The 26,558-nt window shown below is 39.8% G+C and overlaps 1 long non-coding RNA gene across 1 annotated transcript in view; it reads left to right on the top strand.

Annotated features, from left to right (window-relative positions):
* Nucleotides 1–6,097: 6,097 nt before the first annotated feature.
* The window catches only part of LOC132022493 (uncharacterized), a 133,877-nt gene continuing 113,416 nt past the window's right edge, over nucleotides 6,098–26,558 (top strand). Inside the window, exon 1 of the long non-coding RNA XR_009405595.1 lies at nucleotides 6,098–6,214. This is a non-coding gene — a long non-coding RNA (uncharacterized LOC132022493). The remainder of the gene's footprint in view (nucleotides 6,215–26,558) is intronic.

Below are 26,558 nucleotides of genomic sequence, written 5' to 3'. Positions count from 1 at the left end.
AACAATAAATGTTAGCTAAATGTATATACACACAAAAATATATGTCAAAATCTCTCTCATTTCCATATCTCCTCTTTTTTTCCTTTATAGCTATTTCTCTCTCCCTTAGCAGATCACTCTGTTAAAAAAGGGAAAGGGCACAATGTTTATCTGTTTTTTGTGTTGACAACCTTTATTATTTTACATTTAAAAATGAGAGTCCACTGTCAAAAGAGATAAAAGCTTACAAAATGACTTAGTTTAATCTTCTTATTTTTACCAGTGAGAAAACGGAAGTCCAGGGGAAAAATAACACCCCATATTCACAAGGCTTTAAAAAAAAAAAAAGTGGCTGAATCAAGACTAACACTCCTTGACCAGCTTCTAATTACCTCTGGGTCAGTCTTCAATTCTTTGGGAACTGTTGTTGGGATGAGGAAGGGAGGGGCCATTAGAAAGGCAGCAGCTGAGAGCGCTCTCCCCTTGGAGTTCTGACTTATATGAACCAAGAGAAGATCCCCAGTAAGATCAGACCAGCTTTACACTTCAGTAACCATGTGCTCTTCATGCTGTCTCCAATGCCCAGGGCTCCAGCTTAAAGCCTGTACATCTGTGAGTTTCTATTACAAAAGAAATGCACACACCAGGATAGGAAATGCATGAAGCCATGTATCAGCAGGGGCTACCAATCAAATTACCACAGACTGGGTGGCTTAAACGACAGGAATTTACTTTTCACAGTTCAGGAGTCTGAGACCCTGAGATCAGGCAGCCACCATGGTCTGATTCTGGTAAGAGCTGGCAGATGGCTGTGTTCTCACTGTGTCCCCACATGGGAGAGAGAGAGAGAGAGAAAGAAATGTCTCATGTCTCTTCTTATAAGGGCACTAATCTCATTGTAAGTTAAGTATCCTACTCTTATGACCTCATCCAAATCTAACTATCTCCTGAAGCCCCCATCTCCAAATACCATCACATCAGGTCTTAAGAGTTCAACATATGCATTTGAGGACACACAGTTGTCTGTAACAGCCACTATCCATCTTTTGTCCAGCCCCTCACTCATGAGGAGTGCAGAGCTGAACAAGGACTCATCCCCCACCGCAGGAACTAGGACACAAGGGCAAGTGTGTTGGAGAGGGAGAGAGAGTCAGCATGAGGGTCTTGGATGTTGAGGAGAAGAGAAAGGAAGGGGAATGCCTAAAGTGGGCTTGGCATCACATCACCGTTTGGCAGAAGCCTGTTTGTTTGCAGACGCTCTTGTAGAAGAAATGAGAGCTCTAGTGAGCAAAACTCCAGAGTCAAAAATAGGACTCTTGGTTCCAGCTCTGTTTTTCCTAGCTTTGTGATTGTGAGCAAAACACTTTTCTGAGTCATTGTGTGTGTTTATCTGAAAATACATAATCCTGCCCCATCTATCTTACAGGATGAGTATGAGGACCAGGTAGCGTATTATATGTGAAAGTGCTTAATAAACTGTAAGAGACTTTAAAATTGTGACATGTTCCACACTATAGTTATCCTCATAGAATTTAGCAAAGGAAGAAGTAATGTACTTAGCATCTTTTGTGACTAGGGTACTGGTTTTAAGCCTAGTACTTGATTTCTTGAAGAGTCAGTGCCTGAGGAAAGTGCTAGTGGGCACAGCTGTTCTCCTGCTTTTGTCATTCACACTTAAATGCACAGCAAGAGCAGAAATTCCTTTACAACTAACCTAAGCAAATCAGTAAAACAGCCAATACTGCATTGCAGACTGTTACTCCATTTCCTTACATAAAAAGAACACCAAGCCTGCTGCAGGAATTTCAGGGACATTTAATGCTCGGTTTGAGATTTGGGCTTTGTTCCTGATGTGTGTGTGTGTGTGTGTGTGTGTGTGTGTGTGTGTGTGTGTGTCTGCGCATGCGCGCACACATGCATCATTCTTTTGATTTTAAGTGGAATCAACTAGGTGCTGCTGATATTTGTGATGTGACAAAATAATGATTCACTGCGCAGAACTAGGGTGTCCTGGCAGCAGTTTGCAGGGAAAATAAATATAGGAGCAATCACAAGTATTATCTTCCCAGCCCAGCATGATGTGATATAAAACAAAGAATTTTACTGCAGGGAGGATGTGTCCCTCTAGAGTGGGGGAAATGCAATCTTTGTGGCTTTTCCAATAGAAACTTTGTAGACAGGCTTCCAAAGTTCAGATGCCCTGCTTTCAGAGAACCTCTAACCCTTCCATCTTTCTAAGGGCGGAACTCTAATGGAACCACAGTGCCTTTTTTTCCCCCCTTTTCGCTCTTTGAAACATAAGAGAGTAGTTCTCATAGCTAGATAATTTTAAATGCCTCTCCTGGTGCCCCTTCCTGGTTATAGAACCATTTTTCTAGTCTCAGTTTTGCAAAATGAGTAGCAGAAATCAGACTACTAATATACTGGAGCAGCATGTGGTTGAGCCACTGTATGGAAAGCGCAAGTTGGCATTTCCTCACTTAATGTCTCAGAGAAAGTACTTAAAACAAATAAATGTATTAATTGCTGGCTGTGTGCCAAGTGCTGTGCTAAATGCTTTAAAAATATTATCTTACATAATTCTCACATCAACTCCAGAAAATAAATGCTGAATTTTTACATTTAGAACAAAATATCATCTTAGAGATGAATGCTAGGACTTGGATAGGAAAGTGCTTTTACTTGTTCAGACGCCACCTCCACCTCCCACCCCTGCACCACCCTGAATTACCATATTGAATACCACCCCAATAGATGGCATGCCCAACATCCGTTTTATGCCCTTTCATGGCATCTCTTCCCTCATCAAACTTTATCTTAGGAAATAGTTTCTATCAACTTTTGTAGGCTAACAGTCATGGACTCACTTGTCCAAAGTACATACATTTCCAGTCTCATCTTTCCCTAGAGATGGAAATCTATTACAGATGCCCAATATGAAAGCCAGGTTAGAATGTGTCTGTTGTTGCTGAAATGAAGGCAGGAATCATGTGGTGGCTGAGAAATAAGAAAAGGATTCTTCTCCTCCCCGCTCTCTCCTCCTCCTCCTCCTTTTTTTGTGGATTTTATTTATTTGAGAGAGAGTGTGTGTGTACAAGCAGAGGGAGAGGGACAAGCAGACCTGGAAGCGAGTACAGAGCTTGATGCAGGGCTCGATCTCACAACCCTGAGGTCATGACCTGAGCTGAAATCAAGAGTTGGACACTCAACTGACTGAACCACCCAAGCACCTTAAGAAAGGCATTCTTAAGACTCTCTAGAGCACAGTTAGAACTGTGTGGTGGTAGTCCAGTTGTGTGGACTACCCCACCCCCATTTTACAACTGTAAAAGCTGAGAACCATGGAAAATAAGCAATCTCCAGGAGAAGAAATACGTTATGAAGAAATTAGGATTGAGGTTCAATCCTAGTAAAACCTGTAAAACTGATGTTCTTCCCACTGGACTACAAAATTGAATGAAGAGCCGATGAAGGAAGCAGGTGATGTTAGAGAGAGTAAGAAGCCCTCCAGAAGATTGTTTTTAGGAAAACCTAGAAAGAATACATTTTAAGCAGGGACATTCAAAATAGCCTGTAATGTCACTGAGAACTCAAGGAGGTTAGGGACTGAAAAATAACACTTGATTTGGTTCTTAGTTTGATTCATTTAGAAGGTATTGCAAGGACAATTTCAGTGTTGCAAGGACAATTTAAGAAAAAATTATGAGATGTACACCGAAATAGGGGGTAGCTAAGAAAGTAAAGAAAACATAAGTTGTAGAAGACTTGTAACCAATACAGAAAAAGGAGGAGGAAGTGATACATGATGCTTTAGAACCAATTTAGGATGGGAACGACCTAAGTAAGGTTATGGATGAAGAAGGATGGACTAAAGATAGATCATGTCTTTGGAGAGCAAGATCTGGGGAAAACTTGGAGGCCATAGGATCAAGCCAAAACACTTCGGTATTCTGAGGTGGAAAGTAATTAGGGAGCATTTTGTTTGGATTTGACCATCTTCTGAATATCCTTCTTCAGGATAATGGAAATCCTGAACTCCCCTGCTGTGGAGAGTGTGAAAAGGTGAAAATTCTGAATGGAAATTCTCTTTAACAGTTTAAGGAGATTAAGATGAAAAGACATTGGGAAATTTGGAATGTAATCTGAGTTACTAATACAGAGCTTTATTTGACTAAGGGATCTTGATAGTTGTCATATCTTCATCAAGATTTTGTAACTAGGGCACCTGGTTGTCTCAGTTGGTTAAGCATCTGCCTTCAACTCATGTCATAATCTTAGGGTCCTGGGATCAGGACATCCTCCTGCTCAGTGGGGAGTCTGCTTCTCCCTCTCCCTCTGCCTGCCACTCCCCCTGCCTGTACTCACTCACTCTCTCTCTGTGTCAAATAAATAAAATCTTTTAAAAATTTTTTTGGGAAAAATATTGAGATGTGGTAAAATCCACTCTGGTTAGTGCATTGTATAATGCCATGAAGCAGGCTCTGAAATGCTTCCAACAACATTCTGGTGTGAAACTTTCCAGTCTTTTTTGGAAAGAGGCAGAGTATGATACTTACATGTATAGGAACACACACACACACACACACACACACACACACACACACGGGTATTGATTGACTACTGCTTTAAGTAACTGGTGTAGTAATGGAAAGAGACAGTAAAGATGGAAGGCACAATATCTTATTTCTGATAGCTGTAGAGTCTTCTTTGGCAGGACAGAGTCAGCCCTTATGGAAAATAACTTGAGCATTGATGGCAAACCATATAAGTCAAACATGGTGCCAAAGAAACTAGAAGAAACCAAATGTCTAAGAGCTGAGCATTTGGACATAATGTTGCTTTCATCGGCTGGCAATAATCACAGAAGCTTCCTGGAGTTTGAATATAACAAAGTAGTATTTAAATTTTCACAATTAAGTATTAATGTTCTTTGCACCCAGAACACATAATTTAAGTATTTTTTAATTCTCTGAAGAAATATAAACAGGAAAATCGACAGTCTGACACCTGATGAGTCATTTGAGTTAATTTATTATACATGAAGCTTATATTATTTTAAGTTAAAATGTACTTGTTTATTACATTTGCCTTTTGATAAATCAGGCATTGGTATATTTCTTAAGATTATGGGTCCTTTTCCTGTGCATTATTAACGGGCCTATACCCAGTAATTATTGCAGATTTTCTTTCTCTATTTAATTAGGTGATTTGATTTGTACTTTATATAATTACAGTATTTGTCTCCTTCTTTGTTTGAGGCAAAATTGTAATCATTAGTTCTACTACCTGAGGCTGCTAAATGAATATTTACTAAAATTAAAAAATAAGCCACTGAAAAGGGTATAATTGTATCTGAACCAGAAAATTTCCATTTCACATCCATCATCTTAACTTCATTGTGGCTGCTGAACTCAAAATTAAAAGGTACAAAAGCCCCAGGGGAATAGAGAACAGTAACATCATTACATTTCTACAGAAACTAAGTTCCTAAGAACTCAGTGCAAAAAACATCCCCCTCCTTCCACATAGTCTACACCTCCTAGCTTGGTCACAGGCAAGATCAAAATGTTCGGAAGAAGGATAGTGAATATTTTCAAAACTATTTTTTAGGGGCGCCTGGGTGGCTCAGTGGGTTAAAGCCTCTGCCTTCAGTTCAGGTCATGATTTCAGGGTCCTGGGATTGAGCCCTGCGTTGGGCTCTCTGTTCAGCAGGGAGCCTGCTTCCCTTCCTCTCTCTGCGCACCTCTCTGCCTACTTGTGATCTCTGCCTGTCAAATAAATAAATAAATCCTTTAAAAAAATATGTGTATATATATATTTTTTTAAAGTGGAGTAGGACTGAGAAAACTGTTATATGTCTCAATGAGATAAATCCCATTGCAAATAAAACCTCAGTTATCAAAAATCTTAAGATCAGTTGCATTCTGATTAACCTTCTTACCACATGTGATGGTTAACTTTCTGTTGGCACCTAGCTTTTTCTATTAGGGATATTTCCGTGAAGGTTTTTGAAGTTGTGATTAACATTTAAACTGGTGGACTTTGAGTCAAGCAGATTCCCCTCCATAATGTGAGAGGCTCTGCTTCATGCAAGCAGTTGAAGGCCTTAGAACAAAGATTGACCTCCCCTGAGCAAGAAGGAATTCTGCCTGCAGACGGTTTTTGGACTCAAACCGCAACTCTTCACAGGCTGCCTAACCTACAAATTGTGGATCTACCAAGCCTCCATGATTGTGTAAGACAATTCCTTAAATATATATATCCACACACACATTCTGTTGGTTCTGTTTCTCTTAAGAATTCTAATGTACCAGATTCAACATTTTTATTATTATTTTTATTTTAATCAGAAAATATTTCCATTTGAACTGTTTTGAGCAAGAGAGAGAGCATGGTATATTTGCAGAGACTTGAAACTGAAAACCTGGTTTTAGTCTATGTGATTTGGACCAGAGTCACTACTTGTCTCTCAGAAACCTCAGTTTCCTATTCTCTAAGATGATGGAGGTGAGCAGGGACTGAAGTTCTTGCCACCATGCTATCAAATATGTGACACTTTCATTTATTTGTTAACCACTACGAGGTAGATTAGTTTTTTGGTTTTTTTTAAATGTGATAACCACTTTCCTTTTAATGAACAAGAGTAAATTAGTGCCCACCTGGTCTAAAGCAATATATAATCTTTATGACCATTCATTACAGTGTGTGGAGAAAAAATGGATACTGGTGTAGGAAAGACATTAGGGTTCAAAGCCAACAGCCAAGAAAGAATTCTTGAGAAATCTTTGGTGCAAAAAAGGTGATTTTATTAAAGTATGGGGACAGGACCTGTGAGCAGAAAGAGCTGCACTGGGGGTCATGAAGAATGGTCCATTATATACTTTCAAGTTGGGGGATGGTTAGAGACAGCATTGTAAGTCTCTAAGGGATTTTGGAAGAAGGTTTCCAGGACCCTGAGGGGGCTAGCTATTGTTGGGAAAGGGTCATTTATTACCATTTAATAAAACCTTAGTCATGAGACTCTTCAGATGTATGTTGGTGGGCCAAATGCTTAGGGGATGATTACCAACATGTCTCTTGGAGGAGTTAGAGATAAAGGAAATTTCTAAAGGAATTTTTATTTGCTTAAGTAAACTTGCAGGATCCTGGGGGTTGGGCTAAGGTTGCCTTTTGCCCTTAGCAAAGTATTAACATTAAGGCAGTTGAGTCCCTAGAGGAAAGTCATTATGCCTCTTTCAAGGACTTAATCAATGGGCTGTAGGTAGTAAGAAAATTTAATAATTCCTCTTCTGCCTTTGTTTCCCACATCAGATAGGACCTAAATCTTACCTTACTGGGTCTCTCTGTAGCACTGCAAACTGCTCACACCTTTGTTGAAGGGCTCCTTGGCTCCCTTGCTTTCAGCAATGTATCTCCTTCTGTTTCTGCTCCAGGCAGAGGCAACAACTGGAAAATATTTACCATAATCAAAGCAGAAGTTTGAATTCCTTGATAAGGAATACAAACAAAGAAGTAAACACTTTAGCAAAAAATAAAATTTGTCAAATAAGGATATTCTGTGCCTGGTAAATATTAGAAAAATACTTCACTTTATAATTAATCAAACAGAAATTATAATAATGTGATGGAGTTTTTCACCCATAAAATTAGCAAAGGTTTCTCTTATTTTAATTATATACCTAATACGAAGGTACTATGAGCCTGCTGGGGTAGTATAAATTGGAACAGGACTTTTAGAAGGCAATTTTGCAATGCACATCAAGAGACTTAAAATATCTAAGCCCCCAAATTCACTTTGAGGTAATTTCAGTATGCATGATGCTTAAATCAGGGTGTGGGGGAAATCTCTGTGTAAAGAGGTGCTTATTACAGCAGTATGTAAAATGACAGAAAAAGGAAATAATAGTAACAAGAAAATGGATAATTAAATTACATTGCAATCACCTGATTTTAAAAGTCAAGCAACCATTTAAAATTATGCGTATTAAGCATCTTTAATAACATTAGGGAACATTTACATTATAATGTTAAGTGAAAAATAAAACAGGATACAAAGCTATGTTTAAAATAATTCTCCCTAGAAGACATTTGCTCCATTGTCCTATAAACCCAGAGGCCATAGTTCTGGTGACAACTCCCTCGCTCTTTCCTCAACCAGAAAAGAAAGTGAGTTCAAAGGAGATTGCTGGCAGGGAGATGGTAACTTTTGCCAGTGTGGTTGACTCCTAGGGAGCTATGCAGTGATTTTGAAGTATCTTTCCACGTGGGGTAAACATTCAGTCCTGATGGCAAAGCCTAACTCCATTATTATTTTTCTGTTCTTAAGTCTGTCCCCTCAACATTTCTAGCTTCATCTTTCTCTTCCATGCAAGAAGAACATTAATAATATATCTCCCACATAAGACAATTATTAAAAGTAAATGAAATAATTATGTAAATCACATCATAGTGCCTGGCACGGTATAAATGCTTAATAATTGCTGGTTAATTTTATGCTGTGAAGGTTTGTCTGCTGAAATAAAACATATGTTCCCATGTATTCCATTAATTAAAACAAAATTAATTAATACTTAATGGATTTAATACTCAATGTGGAAACTTAACTACTTCTTAACATATTCCAGTGTGTGCATCATTTCTGATCTGTTAGCTGTAGAAATGGTCACCACCTCATGGAACTGCTGAACAGGGAAAAGAACTGAGCGAGATAATACATTTCATGTACTTATCAGAGTGGTTGGCACACTGTAAAAAATCAATAAAATGTTAGCTTTTAAAAATTAAGAGCATAATCTTCATCTGTAATTCCAGTTAAAGGAAGGGTTTCTTCATCAATCAGCTGACGAATCAACTTATATTGATTGATTTACTGATTACTATGTTCCAGAAATGGGTCGGTGCAACATGGATGCACACGTTCACATCGACAAGAGCCGACAAAGCAGAAGTGTGTGCCAAGTGCTAAGGGAAGCAGCTCTCTTTTTGCCTCATGGAATTTTTTTTTTTTCTCTGAATATATCATACTTCAGTTTTCGCCCCACTGTTGCTCCAAAAGAGGCATAATTTCTATCTAAAGGGCTAGAAAAAGAGAGTTTGGCAGAATAATGACAACAACCAATGCCGTTTAAAAAGGATAAATATGACTCGGCTAATTTGACAGTGATTTCTTTTCAAATTTGGGAGAAATGTGTAACTAAGAACAGCAGAGTTTTCTCATTTGTATTTCATTTAAAATGCCACTGCGTGTTCCCTGAAATGTTAATGACAAAATTAGCTCCGTGCGGTGTGAAAAAGAAACCATCCAAAGGCTTGAAGAGGGAGGCGCCCCCAATGAAAGAGTCCCCAGTGTGCGTTCCAGATTGAAGCAGAGACACAGGGATCTGGAAGCAAGAGTAAAATGCAAAGGATTTTAACTGCAGACAGTAGTGTTTGGGAAACATTATCAAGCACGTGGTAGAATGGGGATGCTTAATGTGAAGATCCTTGAAGTGGGAGTAAACGCCAGCATACTGCTACTACGAACCAATAATACTGCTGTGAGCTCCGGGGTCTGTCTGTGCTCATGTGAACGCATACACATAACGCACCTAGACACTCTTTAGGAAGGGAAGGCCATCAATGTCAACTCATCTCCGATCCTGAGGATGGAAAAAAGGGAAATAGTCTTTGGTTTTAAAAATAATTAGCAACTGGTTTAAGCCTCTGCCTTCAGCTCAGGTCATGGTCTTAGGGTCCTGGGATCGAGCCCCACATCCGGCTCTCTGCTCATCTCTGCGAACCTTTCTGCCTACTTGTGATCTTGCACTTGGTTAATTATTTTTTTTTTTAAAGTGGTCTTTCTGGGTGCTAGAGGAGTGGGAACCCTGTGTTCTTGGCTGTAGAAATCCAGAGCGCAGCATTATTTGCCTTGCTGAGCTGGGAGGGATTTGTTGATTGAAAGACTATAGACTACTACCTCTCTTACTGACCTTTCACAAATTGTTTTGAATTGATGCTTATTTGCCTTTCACCCTTAGGACCATTGTACGGAGGCTTTTAAATAGTTGGCTTTTTATACTTTTTACCAGTTTCACTGGGGAGCAGGACAGTGGAACTCCCCACACTGTCATGCTGGAAGCCAACTTTCCTGTATTAATTATTTATAGAAATGATAATATAATCATAAAAACAGTGGCTAATGTTTATTGAGTACCTCCTATAACACATTTACTAGTCCAGTTCATTTATTCACATTTTTATTGTCAAATAACCCTACAAAATATTACACTCATGCATAAACATATATGTGCATATATCTGCACGTACGCCTATGTGTATATATTATTATTACCACCATGATCTAATGGTAATAGAAATGCAAATTTATCAAGATGTACTTGACAGAAAACAGAATGCAGATTTTTTAAGAAGAAGAAAAAAATGAAAATTGAGATGGATATACAGAGAGACAGATTTCTTCTCTATTTTGCCAGAAAAAGTCCTAAGTTACTGTGTTCAGTTACTTAAAATATGGCCTTTTTCTTACATTATTAATCTTCATGAAATCCTTATGGAAGTGACAGTTGCAGCCAAGCATTTAAAAATCCTGAAAATGCCAGCCAAAGTTGTGCTCAACATCCCATCTCTGCCATTAGGATTGTTTTGCCAGCTGCTTATTGCAATCTTTTTTGACTTCTAAGTGAACTGCTAAGTTTTAAGATCAGAGAACAGTTGGGAATAATTCAGATACAGCTCAATTTTTCTCTGGAGGCCAAGCAGCGGTATTCTCATCATAGATTCATAGGTGGACTCAGTGAGCACAAATATGCAAACTATTTTTATAAAACAAGTGCTTATTTTTAAGCAGTGAGGACTTGAAAATCTCAGTTTGGAGGAAACATTTATCCTGAATATGTTATGTGATCAGACAGAGGCACTCATCTGGCTTAGTAGCTCCAAGCATTTTCCACCTGGGATCCACTGAACCCTACAGGGTTTAAAGGGTAGATGATGATTTGCAAGTATTGGCTCAGGGAGGGAGCAGGAGCAGGGGAAGCTGGGAATAGCGACCTAGTCAACTTTGGAAATAGGCAAAGGAAAGACAAGAAGGCATGACTAGTTAGAGGCTAAAATCAGATAGGAGGGATAATTGTAGAGCTGAAGAAACATTGCAGAAGAGGCATAGGGAAAGGATGGGAAGCCAGACCTTAATCCAAGTGAGGTCTCTGGCTATAGCTAAGCCAAAGGGATAAGCAGAGGAGGTGCAAGTCCTGAAGGCCAACACTAAGGGAGCCAGAGTTTGCTAAGTCTTGGGGTTAGCACTGGGGTATTGGGGGAGAACGGTCTAAAATAAAAGGAGGTCGGCTGTATTTCAGCCCTGGCTTGCAGGTCCATTTATTTATTCAGTGAATAATTTGTGAGCAACCTACTGGGTGCTAGCACTGCTAAGCGTAGGAAGATAAATGATGACCCAAACAGGAAGCTGCTCTGTTCATTCTAGATTGAGGATTGAAAGAAAGAAGAGCATAAATAGGAGGGGAAAGTATATAGATGGTATTAAGTGCTGTTTTTATAAAAGAAGAACAGACTAAAGAGATGCAGAACTCGGGTGAAATTATAATCAGAGGAATGATAGGATCTGATTTGCATTATTAAAAATCCAATCTCATCGCTATGTGGAGCATGGCTTATAAAGGTGCCAACGGAGACCAGTTTATTGCAGAGACCAGGTGAGAAGCAGTGCTGATGAGCTTTGATGGGTAAATGTAGTGTATGGCCCATGAGTGTAGTGAGTATTGTGTAGGTGTAGCTGTGAATGAGGAGTAGGAGTCCTTTGGGATATATGTGGAGATAGAAGCCACAGGGCTTATTTGATTGGATGTGGGGGGAAAGGGAAAGGAGTGAACAAGGGGAGTGCCCAGGTTTCTAATTGTTCAGTGAAGAAGATGGTGGGGTGTCATTGACTGGGATAGAAATTACTGGTTCAGTTTATTTCTAGGACGGTACTACTTGCTTAAAGTGGTAGTCTCCCTTAGCTGGCACTGTTACAGATGTAAGGACAATTAAATAATCTCAATTCCTTTTATTTTTATCCTCCAGAAATTAGTTAATAATGCTGGTAGACTACCTCTGGTATAAGCACTACATATGAAAATGTGTATTTTAGCCTGGGCTCTCCAGGAAGCAGAACCTGAGTCAGAGTTGTCACCAGAAGACAGGGGCACCAACTGCACAGTGTTACTGGAGCTGGACAGCCCACAATGCTGAGAGACCAGTCTGTGGAAGATACAGACGTAACAACAATGTTGAGGCTTCATGCCACTATCAACCTTGCCATATTAAGATAGTCATTATAACCTTGTTACATTATACTCTCCATTTCCTTTCCCCTGACTAATATAATTGCAAATGAAGCTACATTTTCATAGAATTGCTTTGGATTTCTTTTTGGTCAAATAAGGCAAGTCTCAACAGCTTAAGTTAGTTTAACTTCCCTTCACAAGTTAGATGAGCACTTAATGGAAAAAAAAATGGTGATTTCTTTCCAATTACTGAAACATCCTTAATGATCTGGAGATTAGCTATAGATCAGAATTATAATTGAGGGAGGAAAAAATGAGATTGCATTGGAATTCTCTCAAAATTAACCTGAGATTACTTTAAAAAAAAATGCAAGCTCAGGGTAAATCACTTAGGGTAGAAAAATAAGCTTCAATTATTAGATAAGAAAGGACTAGGCAATTATGGGTAAATGACCTGAGGAGCAAATGGAACTCTAGACTAAATATGAGTCAGCAATACACAGTGTCAAGTGGAAGCATGATGCTGAGAGAGTGAACTAAAAAGGGAACTCTAAGAACCTGGAAAATTAGTAAGATTAGAGTGTCCAACTCAAACCCTGGAAATCTGGAATATAACACTATCCCAGGAGAAGACGGCCTATCCAAAGGATACTCAAGACAGGAGACCTAGTTCTGTCCTAGATTTCTTACTAATAAGCTATAAAAACTTGGCAATTCACTTAATTTTTTTAAACCCTAGGTTGTGCATCTATAACATGAGTGTGATTATTATATTGAACCTATCTTCACTGCTCTAAGGAAAGCTTTTTGAAATAAGTAAAAAGGACGATAAAATATAATATACTCTTAATGGCACTTATAGGAAGCATTATTAAAAAAAAGAAAAATCAAAATATGTAGGGCATTAACAAATGCAATGCAACCAGAAAGGTAGAACTGGCTGTTCAGTGTGTGAGACACATTGCAAAATGAAATGCCAGGTCCTTTTTCTAAAATATGTTGAGAACTTTAAGATAGCAATAGCAGAACACCAAACCATGCATGGGGACCATCTAGGCATGAGACCAGAGATGCTGCATAAGTTGCATGTCCTCGAAGTTGGTTTTGAAGTAAGGGAAGAGATATGTGCTCTTCCATATGTCCTAGTAGGGTAGAACCTACACATTATTGCTTCAACCATTGTGTTACAGCATAATGTAATTTCTCTCCTGGTAGGTTATTGTGCTTTTTAACTGCATAGTAGCCTTCAACCTCATTGGTTTTTGAAAGTTATGGCAGGATTCAGCAAGGTGTTGGGAGTCTTGATTCCAACTACCAAAGAAAAATCTCAGGGTGTATATGTCAACTGCCTTAGATATTTGAAAGGCTCCCACAGGAAAAGAAGAGCAAATAATCTTCATTATGCTAAAGGGTGTAACTGTGATCAAATGTATCAAGCTCGACATATGAATGCCTTTTCTAACAAAGAAAAATAACCAATAATGTGATATAATCATGTCTCAGCACTAGAAGCTTTCAGGCAGAAGTAAAAAACCATTTGCCAGGGATGCTGCAGAAGAAATTGCCTTAAGAGATGGGGTTTGGAACACCTGACCTCTAACTCTAATATTTTGTATTTCTAACCTAGCTTAAGAAGGAACCACTAGAAAGCTGAAGATTAAGAAAGAATATGAAGGTTTGGGGAGATGGAAAATCAAAGGAGAGGGAGTTCCTTTGTTACCTACAGAGGTGAGGGCAGGGGTTGCAGAAACATTTCTAAATATCTAAATTGGGGATACCAATGTGAACATACTCAAATTACTTCTCCATTTGAATTAGAAATTTAGAATGAGATAAAGCCAGATCTAAAAGGAACACCAAAAATCACGTAATTTAGATTGTTAAAATGGAGTCTTGACAGAAATGAGAGTAGTGGCTATGTATAGAAGAGACATAGACTAGGAAGTTATGGGAATAAATGTCTAGGGTGCTTGGAAATACTGTATATCTTGATTTGGATGGTTTTCATACAAGATTACAACATAAGTCAAGATGTGCACCTCTTAGTGTACTCTGTGCAATTACTGTATGTTCTACCTTAACTTTAAAAGACTTTAGAAACTTCAAAAACCCTTGAATAATGGCTAGAATCTCCATTTTTCACAAGTTCACTGGATGATTCTTTATGCACACTGAAGTTTTAGAACAGATTAGCAAAATTAAGCACAGGGAAGTTCATTGATTTTCCCGAAGTCACTCTGCTGGTTAATGGAGCTCTCAAAACCAGAATTTATAGTGTTATGTGCTCCCCCCCCCCCAAAAAACGGGTCCGTGATTAAAGGAACGAGACTAATGTAAAGTGAAGGTCAAGCAAAGCTTTATTTCACGCCAAGCATCAAGAATCACACTGACCGTCCAGGGCCACACCTCTTACAGAGAGGGCATTCCTTCTCTGTTTCACAGGCTAGCTTTTAAGGGCAAAGGCCATGCGGCTGGGCCTGGCCATGCACAGGTGGCCAATGAAATTATAACACACAGAGAAAGCTGCACAGTGATGCTAGGTGACCAATTGAATTACAGTTTACCCTATAGTAGACATTTGACCCAGCCTATCACCTTGGTTAGAATTGGCGCCCAAAAAGACTTTCAAAGGGTGGGGTCCATACTCCTTGGTAGCTAGGGAGACAGTATGCAACCCTGCACTGATGGGATGTCTCCACCTGGCCTGACCCACCCTTGTATCTGGGCTTTGTTACCTGGGGTTGGTTTCTGAGACTTGTTTTTAAGTCAGTCCCCTGGGATAGTTTAAGGGTTAAACAACGTTATTGTTTTAATCTTGATGGAAGCCTCTGGCTAAATAGATCCTTACAATAAAAATTAAACTAAATAATCTTCAAAATAAACCCTAGGAGTGGGCATCCTCACTGCCAAGTCTAGTGACTGATTGAAGACAACACAACAGGTAAAGAGCAGGCTGAGACCAAAGAGAATCAAAAAGGAACATTGATCTAAAATTTTAAAGGCCTAAAAAGCCAGCTCAAGACAATTCAACCTCATTTTCTGAATAATTTGAAATCATTGGAGGTTTATAAAGGGAACAGGGTAAGATAAGGAATAAAAGTGAGTGAAAAGAGTAGAATTGCATTAGATTTCCAAGAGCCCAGGGCAGCAAGAAGACCAGTCCTTAATCAGGACAGGAACAATATGAATGTGGAGAAATGTGCAACTATTAGAGAAAATTTAGAGATAGAATCAGGGGTACTTGGAAATAATAGCAATGATTATTAATATTTACTATATATCTATATTACCATTTGACTCTATCAATAATTCCATGAAATGAGGACTGTTACTGTCCCATATTTTGCAGATGTGGAAACCCAGGTAAAACAAGAGGATAAATAACATGTCAGGGACACAGAGAATAAATGGCAAACCTAGATTTTGAAAGCAGATCTGTTTGGCTCCAGCTGTCACATTAGAATAAGAAGAAAGAGAAGGAGAAAGTCAAAGACCGTACACTTTGGGTGACAGCTAACTGGTATTATCATTAAAAAACAGAGGTCATACTAAAGAAGGAACAGATTTGATGGTAAATAGGATGAGTTCAAATCTATTCACTTTGACTAGGAGGGCCATTAATTTCTAATATCCTCCTACATTTGCATATGTTCTAGTATTACTGAACAAAGGAGAAAGGGGCAAAGCAGTGCTTTAGTAACACTGATATTTTAAAACCAGCTTTTACAGTACTTCTGCAAATATGTAGTCTTATTAATATGTATCTAGCTACAAAATTCTGCTAAAATGTTAATACCCCTTTTACAAAGAAGTTATGAGTATTATATGCTTCCATTTCTTTTTTTTATATTTCACACCCATGATCACCTCAGAGAGACCTGCTAAACTATTTCCATTTTGAACATGGACTTGAGAATGTGATGCTGTTACATATAATATATTGGTTGCAAGTCAATGCACCTGACCAAGATAAGAAACTACTCCAGTGTTAGGGACTGAATTGTGTCCTTCCAAAATTCCTATGTTGAAGTCCTAAACCCTAGTACCTCAGAATGTAGCTATATTTGGAGATAGGGTTTTTAAAGAGGTAAAGTTAAAATAGGATCATTAGCATAGGCCCTAAACCAATCTGCCTGGTGTCCTTACAACAAGAGGAAATTAGTACACAGACAGACAAAGATGGCAACACAGAGAGAAGGTAGACATCTGCAAGCCAAAGAGAGAGGCTCCAGAATACACCAGCCCTACTGACACCTTGATCTTGGACTTCTAACCTCCAGAGCTGAAGAAAATAAGTTTCTGTTGTTTAACCCACCATGTCTGTAGTACTTCATCATGACAGCCCCAGCAAACTAAAACACTGTGTATTCACATTACATTCACATTACTGTATATTCATATTACTATCCAGGACCCATAATTACAGTGGGCTAACACTGCAAGTGATTTGTGTGGCACTATTAGGAAATGGTTGGTTTGTACAGACCTTGGCCAAATTACCCTGGGGTTTCTTACCTATTGAAATAACCAACTGCTAATCTCACTATCAGTATATTTCCACTGTTTACATCAAAGTGACTGCTTGTACAGAATGAGCACAGCTCTGAGTCTGGGAGGCACCATTCACATCCCATTCTTGTGATGCTGCCCAAGATAGAGTTCAGCTGTTGCATGACCTCCACTGACCTGTCCTCCATGTCACAGTGGCAAGAATCTGTATTCCTCCAACCTGGCTTCCTTTGATCTCCTTTTTGTAAATTACCAGGGTAGAAGAGAGCCTTAGTAGCTGATGAAGCCTCATTCTAAAAAAGTAGGGTTAAGCAACATAATATATGGAACTGGGAAAATCAGTGGGAACATCAGAAAACACCTGATTCCATGGGCTAGCCGAGAAAATATCAGAATGCTTCTGGATTTATGATGCTATTGACAGAAAACAGAAATGCTTTATAAAATGTCAAGGGTGAAGAAAAATAAAAATAAAAAAAAAATGTCAAGGGTGATGCCAAAAAGACAAAATTTAATGAATTTAGCATTAATCAAAGTACAAATAGTAAGAGTTCTTCTCCACACATTCAAAGTCTCAAATATTAATACTAAGAAAAAAAAATCAACATACATGAATGAATAAATAATGATTTTTAAGCCATCTTTCGGGAAATAAAGAGTCATTTCTCCATCTTAATGTTCACAGAATTATAGAGGAATGAAAAAACGAAGAAACAGCCAGGCTAATAATGTAAAATCATCAGATCAGATCCTTCCTCTAGTTTCTATCAGCACCTCCAGTGAGATTTTTATTGCTTAAATCAGAAATGCCATATCACAAGTTCTCCACTGAAAAATAACTGCTGTAAAAAGCATTTACTGTTCATTTACTGGAAGCTTAATATATGCTTTTATATATTTTTATTACATTCCATTAAAAGTAGATTTATTATTTAATCCAAAGATAAGGAAAAAGTAACATTAGAACCAAAATACAATCTCTCACAATGGCAACTTTAATTTTTTATTCAGTGGTATATGGCTTAACTTTTTTATTAAAGTATAGATACAAAAATGCACAAATCACAAATGCGTGGCTTGATGAATAGCTCACAGTAAACCCACCTCCCAAATGTAATAGATGCATCACCCAAGAAGTCCTTCTCAACTTTTAAACTTCCATGTACTTCAAAAGTAATTTTCGATGGCTAGAATTTCCAGTACAATGTTAACTAGCAGTGGTTAATAACAGTGGGAATCCTTGTCAAGGCAGGAGCCTTCCAGTCTTTCACCATTAAATATATTCGCTCTGGAGTCATCCATTTAATTAGTGACTTTTCCAGTCTATTTCTGCAAAGTTTCTATTTCTTTCCATGAGTGGTCACTAAAAGTTCTGTTCCTTTAGCTTGTTTTCAGCTAGTATTTTGAAAGAGATTTCTTGAATACTAGAAGCTTAAAAAAAACTCCCACTTTTTGCAGATTTTCTCTGCCTCGAGGCAGTATTACTTAGGCAGACCATTTACAACTCTGCCTTAGCCTTAGTTTCCTGCTTGCACCAAGCTTAGAGATCAGGCAAAGATGGCAGCTTAGGCTTTTCACAGATCTTTCCTGAGCATGCATCAAGTCCTAGGCATGTGTGTGGCTTTATAAATTGTCAGGTATACATGGGAGTATTTAAATGCCCTGATTTCTTAGGAAAAAATTCTCCCCTCATGTTTGATCCCCAGACTTTAGGCGATTTATTGTATATCTCAACCATAACCTATTGTCCCAGGTGGCTATAAGTTTTCTGTTTGCCTTTAACATTGTTGGATAATACTGCTTTTCCACCCTGAGTGAATTCTTAGTTAGGCAAAACAGAAACAAATCCTTTGTGGGGTACCTGGGTGGCTCAGTTGGTTCAATGTCTGCCTTCATCTCAGGTCATGATCTCAGAGTTCTGGATTCCAGCTGCTGAGCAAAATACTAAAACAAACAAACAAACAAAAAACCAGAAGCAAATCCTTTGTGCCAGATCTTTAGGTAGGCCCCAGACAGCTTAGAAGTAACAATCGTTTGCATCACTCTCTTTATTTTGTTGTTTGTTTGTTTGTTTCATCACTCTCTTTTAAGTTATTTTACAGAAGCCATAAAAATATGCTCTTCAGGAATCTCAGTTAGTACTAATACCTGATTCTTCTTCCCTAATAGGATATCTAAACCCATTCATCATACAGCAAAAGATATGACTTTAATGGGTTTTAATAGTGTTATAGTCAAAAACCCTCTATGTCCCCAGTGATGTCCCCTAAACTATATTCTGACTTTGTACTTATTTTGTGCTCATGTTCTTATTCCTTTTCTCACAATGATGGCTTAAGAATTCAGTGCATCTTATCCTTATTAAAATACAAGCACAACTTTATTTCCAACTTATCCCATCCCATTTCCATAAGGCCTTTACAGAGGAGGCAATTCTTATTTTCAAAACTAATGACTAGGGGTCTCTCCTGAAAGAAAACCAAGTTTCTATGTATGCAGCTCTGTTTCCAACCTTTTTTTTCCCCCCCACTGTAATTTGGAGAGAGACATCCACAGAGCCAGGTGGATCCAGATTCCCATCTTGGTCCCCAACCTCCCTTTGTGATTCTCTATGTTGGCACCTTTCCAAGGATCACACTGAGACCTTTTACCTGGTTTATGATGTGCTTATGGCTGTATTTTTTAATGAGCTTAACCATGGGGGCCTCCCAGAGAATGAAGATCTCATTTAGCGGATAAATTGCTCCCTGCTTTAAGGACTCAAGAAAAAATTTCCCTTCTGCCAGTTTTCTTTTCACTTCACTTCACCTAATTTGTTCTGCAAAAGTTTATGTGCAAATAGTATGTCCAAATCACCGTCAGGGAGGGGCAGTACACAGTCTTGGAATAATAGAGAATTAATCTAATTGTTGAACTATTAGAGTGGCCATGACCATCTACAGCAAGAAGATTGGTTTTAGTAACCACTGGGACTAGAGGTCGAGTGACAAATAACCTCATGAAAGAGAAAAAAATAACATCGACTTATTTTTGCTGCATCAGTACAGGAAAAGAAATATCACAGAGTGGGCTCAGTACTTAAACAGGGTAGTTTGGTCTGCCAAGATGAGCATATGTGCCAACCTGAAAACCCTAATAGAAGACATTTTTAGGGACTGGAGCTTCCATATTCTGGTGAATCCTGGAGTTAAAGTTTAATGTCATTATAAAATTGTCTGACTCTTGATTTCAGCTCAAATCATGATCTCAGGGTTGTGAGACTGAGCCCCATGTCGAGCTCTGTGCTGGGTGTGGAGCCTGGTTAAGATCCTCTCTCTTCCTCTCCCCCTGCCCTCCCTGTTTTCTCTCTCTCTCTCTTAAAACACACACACACACACACACACACACTGGTCCTATCTCTTTGATTATCCCTATCCATGCAGGTGTGACCTAGTAGACTGGTTAGATAAAACGGAAAACAACCTCAGTTACAACTTCCACACGTGGGTTTCAATACCACTTTCAGAACTTCCACACTGAAAAATGTAAATCCCTAAATCATTCAGCTCCTAAAATGTTGGAATGTCCGTGTGTCTCAGCACTCTGTCTTCCTCTTGTCAAAACAATGGAAGTCCTATGTGTCGTGAGAGAAGTGATCCGGAGGCACAGAGGGCAAAGGCAGAATTCCTGACTATCGAGTACATCAACTATGTGGCTGCAAAACCAGCGTGCTGACATCTTGACCCCAGAAATGGGCTGCCGAAATTGCCTCTGGGAAGGACGAATTGCCCCAAAGGCGGGCTCCCTTCTAACCTGCAGGAGAAAGCATAGAAGGCAAAGGAAGGAAACTGCTTTCCAATTATACTAGCAGCCTGAACGTCCTCCTCACCCCTCCCTCTTCCCTGCCTTGGTGACCCTGTAATGTATGTGGTTTATAATAGGCATAATGCCTTAGGTAATTGTCATTTTGATTAAGCTATAAACCTACCCACTTGTGAGACGGAAATAGTCAGCCTTTCAAATCCTGCGGAGAGAACAGACCACAGGGCAGGCCAATTTAGTTTAAATAATTTAGAAATACCCAGTGAGAAGATTACCCCCCTAAATACTTAAGACCCTGAAGGGACAAGTCATTCCAGTTGTTCAATGTTTTCTCTCTGGGAGAATTGCCATCAGGATAATTGCTGACTCATCTGTGGTTCTGTTTCAAGCCCTTGAGTCTCAGAACTTAGACTCTGGGAACAATGACAGGAGATGAAAGCAAGGTAGCCAGGATTCTTCTTCTCATCTCTTGTCTCTGGAGAGGCGGATCCCATGTCTGAGATAACTCTGCATCCTTTGAAATGTGGATTTCTAATATGTAAAGTGTGTAAACATCTAGCAGACCCTCTGAACGAGAGCTTGTAAAACATAAAATGCGGTGCAATTATTAATTGTTTAATTAAGTTTTATTTAAGGAAGTTTCTATTATGCCAAATGAGATACAAAGAATTTGAAGATACTGTCACTACTTTCAAAAGCACACTATCGGGTCAGTGAACCAGACTGGTGAATACTTGAAATACAGGTTGAAAAAGGTAATGTGTTGCTGACATAAATTGGGATTTAAGCTGACCTGTGGTTGAGTGTAAAAATTGGAACGAGTAAATGAAGGAAGACTTCCCATGGTGAGAAGTTTTAGGGCTAAGAATTGTCACATACCCCTCCTCCTTTCCAGGCCCCTGACACGTGGAGTATAACCAAGAGCAACAACCTAAAAGGAAACAAAAATAATATATTTGAGCAAGTATCCATTCCCCCAAATGCAGTTTGAGGTCAAATACACTCAGTACTGGTGCTAAGGTAGACTTCCTGCCTCTCACATTAGCAATAACCAGGTCTTCAGTTCAAACCTGGCCTTGCTCCCTCTTCAGTCAGAACAGAGAGAACAGAGAGGGTGGGATTCTTCCGGCAACCACCACTCAAGGGTGTTTCCTACAAGAAAAAGAAGACACACCACCCCAGAGTACAAGAAATAAGAGAACGCACTAGGTCCATTCCCAACTGTGGGCAGAATACCTACACCCAGTAATAGAATATCAACTCCCCTTATGGAGAGAGGATAGCAAAGATGTATTAGGAACAGAACTCAGTAAACACTGTGAACCAACATAGTATTCAAAAATATTTAAGTAATGATAGAATTTTTCCCCTTGTTCTTCTGGGCAAGAGACTGGCAAGTCTCTTGTCATGAAGGTTAAATCATGAAGCTCCTCATGCCAGAGAAAGTACATATGAGAGGTCAGCAGACAGATTGGAATCTCAAAGCAGACGTCTTTGCAACTATGATTTTAAAAAACAAGAAATCTTAAAAACTTGAATATTAAACCTAAAAACCTGATAGCTCCACATCATGAAAAAGACAAGTGGAGCATCAGTGCAGCGGAAATCAACATGGTGGGCTTGGTGTCCCTGAGACCGCGTTCCCGGGTCCACTTAAGCTGCGAGTATACGTCAGCCTGAGGACAATTAATGGGGGAAACTTGGAGGGACTGGAGGCTCCATCACTTTTTCCGGCACATTCTGGAGTCCAAACTTAATGTCATTATAAGTTTTATTTGCTGCTCGTATCCCTTTGTTTGTACCTATGGAGGGAATGAATTTGTGTATTGACTCAATATATGAATGTATTGGATTTTTTTTTTAATTTTTCTTTCATATAGTCATTTGTAGGGAGAACTCAGTATATAAGAAAAGTGACTTTCCAAAAAGGAAATGGAAATAGGAGCCCTTTGGCAAGGAAAAGTCAGGGGAGGCAGAATAGGGAAGGACAGAGAGGGAAATGGTTGTACCCTGCTAACCACTGTAGGATGAAAGCCAGGGTAAAGGGTTGCTGGTGGTTTTAGAAACAAGCAAACGGGTTAGGGGACCTCAGAGCTCTGCCACTCACTCCTAGATCTTTCTGATGAAAACTGGAGACCTTTGTAGGTCTCTTAGACAATCTCTGTGACTAACATGACTCTATATAAATGTTGGAAAAGAAATAAAGGATGAGTACTCTATACTCTATGTAGTATAGAGGGGTGATTGATAATGCCCCAGGGTTTCCTGAGGAACCTGGATTGAGGATTGGGAAGTTCCTGCCTGCACCCAATCAGTACTTGGAAGATGGCTGAGGTGGGAACCACAGGCTGGCAGTGTGGAAGTGATTATTGGAGCCCAGTATGAGCCAAGAGCCAAGTAGCCCCAGCAAGAACTGAGGTAAAGCAAGTTAGCTGTTGCAGAAGGGGCTCAGGGCCTTGAAAGTACCAAGAGTGTAGGCTGTGCATAATTCACCAACTAGATTTTGGCAGCAGGACACCAAGTACTGCCCAGAACAGAGGCCATCAGGCCAGAAACCAGCCAAGACCTAGGGCAGAACCAGTTTTGCATATAGACTAGTCACCCCTCCAAGCATTGTGAAAGATGTGTAGAGTTTCCCTTGTAGCCAGACATGACTGGGATATGTGGAATGAGAAGGGAATAAACTCCGTTCCCACTGGTATGCTCTAGTTAGCTTATATAGGCCTAACACAGGGGGCCAACTGTGCATAGTGCTTCCAAGCCTTACTTTCCCTGCTATCACGTTGGTAGCCTGAAATCAGCCCTAATGGGATTTATTTATACCGTGGAAATTGAAATGGTAAAAATCAGGATCTTTTTTCCCCAAAGGGAGCTGATTGCCTTTCACCAGCCTCCTACTGCCTAGTCCTCACACCTCCTCCCTACCTCCAGGTAGAAAGGGTGAGGAGTTTCATTCCTCATAGGTAGAGTTTTAGCAAGCTCGTGGAAGAATGGCTGCTCAAAGTGAACTTGGTAAAGAAGAAGAAATGAGCTTATTCTATGTAGGATATAGGAGATTATCCTGAAAGATAAGGAGGGGTTAGAGTATAGAGAACTTTAAATGCCACAGCAAAGAACCTAGTCTTTGTTGCTTAGTCATTAAGAAAACTTGAAGTTTTGTGGAAAAGAACATCATCATGAAATGAGTATGGAAAAATTACCTTTTAGGATATATCACATGAGATGATCTAGTGGGTAAAAAAGAAATATTTTTAGGAACTTCAGTAATAAAGTCTATTAAGTGGTCCAAGAGTGAGGAGATGATGATGTGAAAACTAAGCAAATAGAAAAACAGATGAAGGGGTGCCTGGGTGGCTCAGTGGGTTAAGCCGCTGCCTTCGGCTCAGGTCATGATCTCGGGGTCCCGGGATCGAGTCCCACATCGGGCTCTCTGCTCAGCAGGGAGCCTGCTTCCTCCTCTCTCTCTCTCTCTCTCTCTCTCTCTCTCTACCTGCCTCTCTGCCTACTTGTAATATCTGTCTGTCAAATAAATAAATAAAATCTTAAAAAAAAAAAAAAGAAAGAAAAACATGAAAAAAAGTAGAGTTGTATAAATCAATCCTTAATGACTCATTTCATGTACATATCTGCCATATATTCTTGTTTTTCTACTGAGATGATTTCCTAGGTCAGATTTCAAGTCAAACAGTTTTAAAACCCATGCTTCAAAGCCCACAGTCGCCCTCCAGCAAAGTCACCTGTGTGCTTTTATAATGCAAATTCCTGGGTTCCTTTCCAGACCTATTAAGACCTAGTAGTCTGTGTTTTAACTGTTGCTCCTGGGCGATTTTCATGCACAGTAAATTTGGGATCAGTTTTCTCAATGTACTCATTTTGTGGTCTGGTACTTTAAATGCATTCTGATATTCAACCGAGATTTGTTGGGGTGGGAGGGGGCAGTGGAGTCTAACTGCAGGATACATATGGTTAATGTAAGTTTAAAATATGGGCTTTCACCTACTCACTTCATTGGCCACAGATGGCAGGCTTAAAACCGTCTCTTCCAGGGAATTCCTCAATTTTTCCTCTTTCCAGTTCATAGACCTCTTCCTTCAGGCTTTGGGTATATGAATCAGTTCTTCTTAATTGTCTGAATTATTGCCACTCCAGCCCTGTGCTGACTGCTTTCTGCTTATCCCTGCGTCCACTCTGTGGTAGGAAAGTGACTCCCTCTGGGCGTTAGGAGGAGGATGCTTGGGACAGCTGGCTCCAAACCTGGAACCAGCTCAATTTGAGTCTGGCTCTGATACTTAGTAGTCTTGTGATCTCCTGCTAGTCAATTTCTGCCTCAGTTTCCTCAAGTATAAAATGAAAAGGAAAAAACTACTCATTAAGAGGATAAAAATGAGACTGCTCTATTTAAGAAACTCTAGCTCCCCTTTTTTTCATTTTGTTTGCATCCAGATCCAAACTTCTGTCCTGGCAGTCCGTCCCCCCTTATTAACAAGGCAAAGAATCTACCCGCGGTCTCCCAGGGGCTTTATTTAGTGCGCCAAGCTCAGTCACTACCTCTAGTCACACCTCTCTGCGAGCCCCTGGTACTTAAGAGAAGGCCCTTCTCACAGCCTTTCTCTCATTAGCTCCCCCTCCGCTTCCTCAAAAGGCCTCTCCCTCTCCTGTCAGTTCTCCTCACTCCTTTTCAACCCTGGCACCACCTGGTTCCAGATGTCTCTTGTCTCCAGAAGAGGTGTTTGTGTTCTGACAGCCACCATCTGGACCCAGAGATGCTCTAAGACTGACATCCCTCACAACTACGAAAACATCTTACACCTTTGTTCCCACATCCTCAATCCTGTTTGAGGCCGCAGGCACCTTCCAGGGCAGGAATTTTGTTTCATTCTTTTTCCCCATAGCAGTCTTCCTGTTAGCATTCTCCCTTTCCCCGTCGGCGCTTCCCTGTACCTCACTCTGTTGCAATGATTCTCAGGGTTCTCATCCTAGACAGTAACCCATATCATGTTCCTACATTTCTCTGGTGAAAAGAAATTAGCTAATGCCTTGGGGCTCTGCTTTTTGTTCATTCATGGCTCTCAGGTAGGTGTGAACATTTGTATCAGTTTCACAGCATCCTCCATCTGGAGTACTCCTAATACCCTTGGAAATATTGGAAAGAACCCAGTGGAGGAACATGGCACATTTTTCTGGAACACTGATTTATCCGAAGAGTCAGGAAATAGGGGAACATATGAGAAAGAAGTAACACAATATATTAAGAAAATTGTCAATAACATTTTAACTTAAATATACCTGATTATATGTTGATTTATATATCGTTCAAGATCCATGCAGGAAATCAATAGCAGGATCAAATGGTGAAGATGAACAGAGTCTAATAAAGGCTTATTTACAGATAAATGGGTGGAATGAAGGGAAACCAACAAGGGGCAGTGAAGCATCTTAACAGCAGGGGTCCATTCTCACCCCTGGACCAGAGGGAACCTGGGATAATCTGCAGCTGTAAGAAAGAACCTTCCACTGGAACGGGGATATTTGGTAGCAAGGAGGCACTGAAGAAGTAGCCCAGTAGGCACACAGCCAAGTAAATAAGTAACCTGACCTCTCTATCCCTCTGCACTCTGACATATCGTTACCCTTGAGCTGAATCCAGCCATAAGCTAGAGGGTAAGGGCAGCCTATTAGTGCCATCCATAGAGGCTGGGTAGGGGAGCCCCGAGCAAGGAGGAGGAGCATAGCAAGTGAATCTGGAGGAGCAAACAGAATAGACCGCCCAGAGCAGAAAGCAGAAGTTATACCAACTTTGAATCTGAAAGAATGAAACTTGAAATGAAATGTGAGCTTGAGAAGAACCCACTTTGGGCTCCTCACCATGTTCAGAAAGAAAACCCAAGGTCTGCTGCTTACTGGAGCTCTGACAAAGCGTTGAAGATGAAGGCTTAACATAAAATGTTTTTCAGTGATTACACAAAATGAGTGTAGTAGCAACAGCTT

This window comes from Mustela nigripes, chromosome 7 (genome assembly GCF_022355385.1).
Source record: "Mustela nigripes isolate SB6536 chromosome 7, MUSNIG.SB6536, whole genome shotgun sequence".
NCBI lineage: Eukaryota > Metazoa > Chordata > Mammalia > Carnivora > Mustelidae > Mustela > Mustela nigripes.
This window is presented reverse-complemented; position numbering and strand designations above follow the sequence as displayed.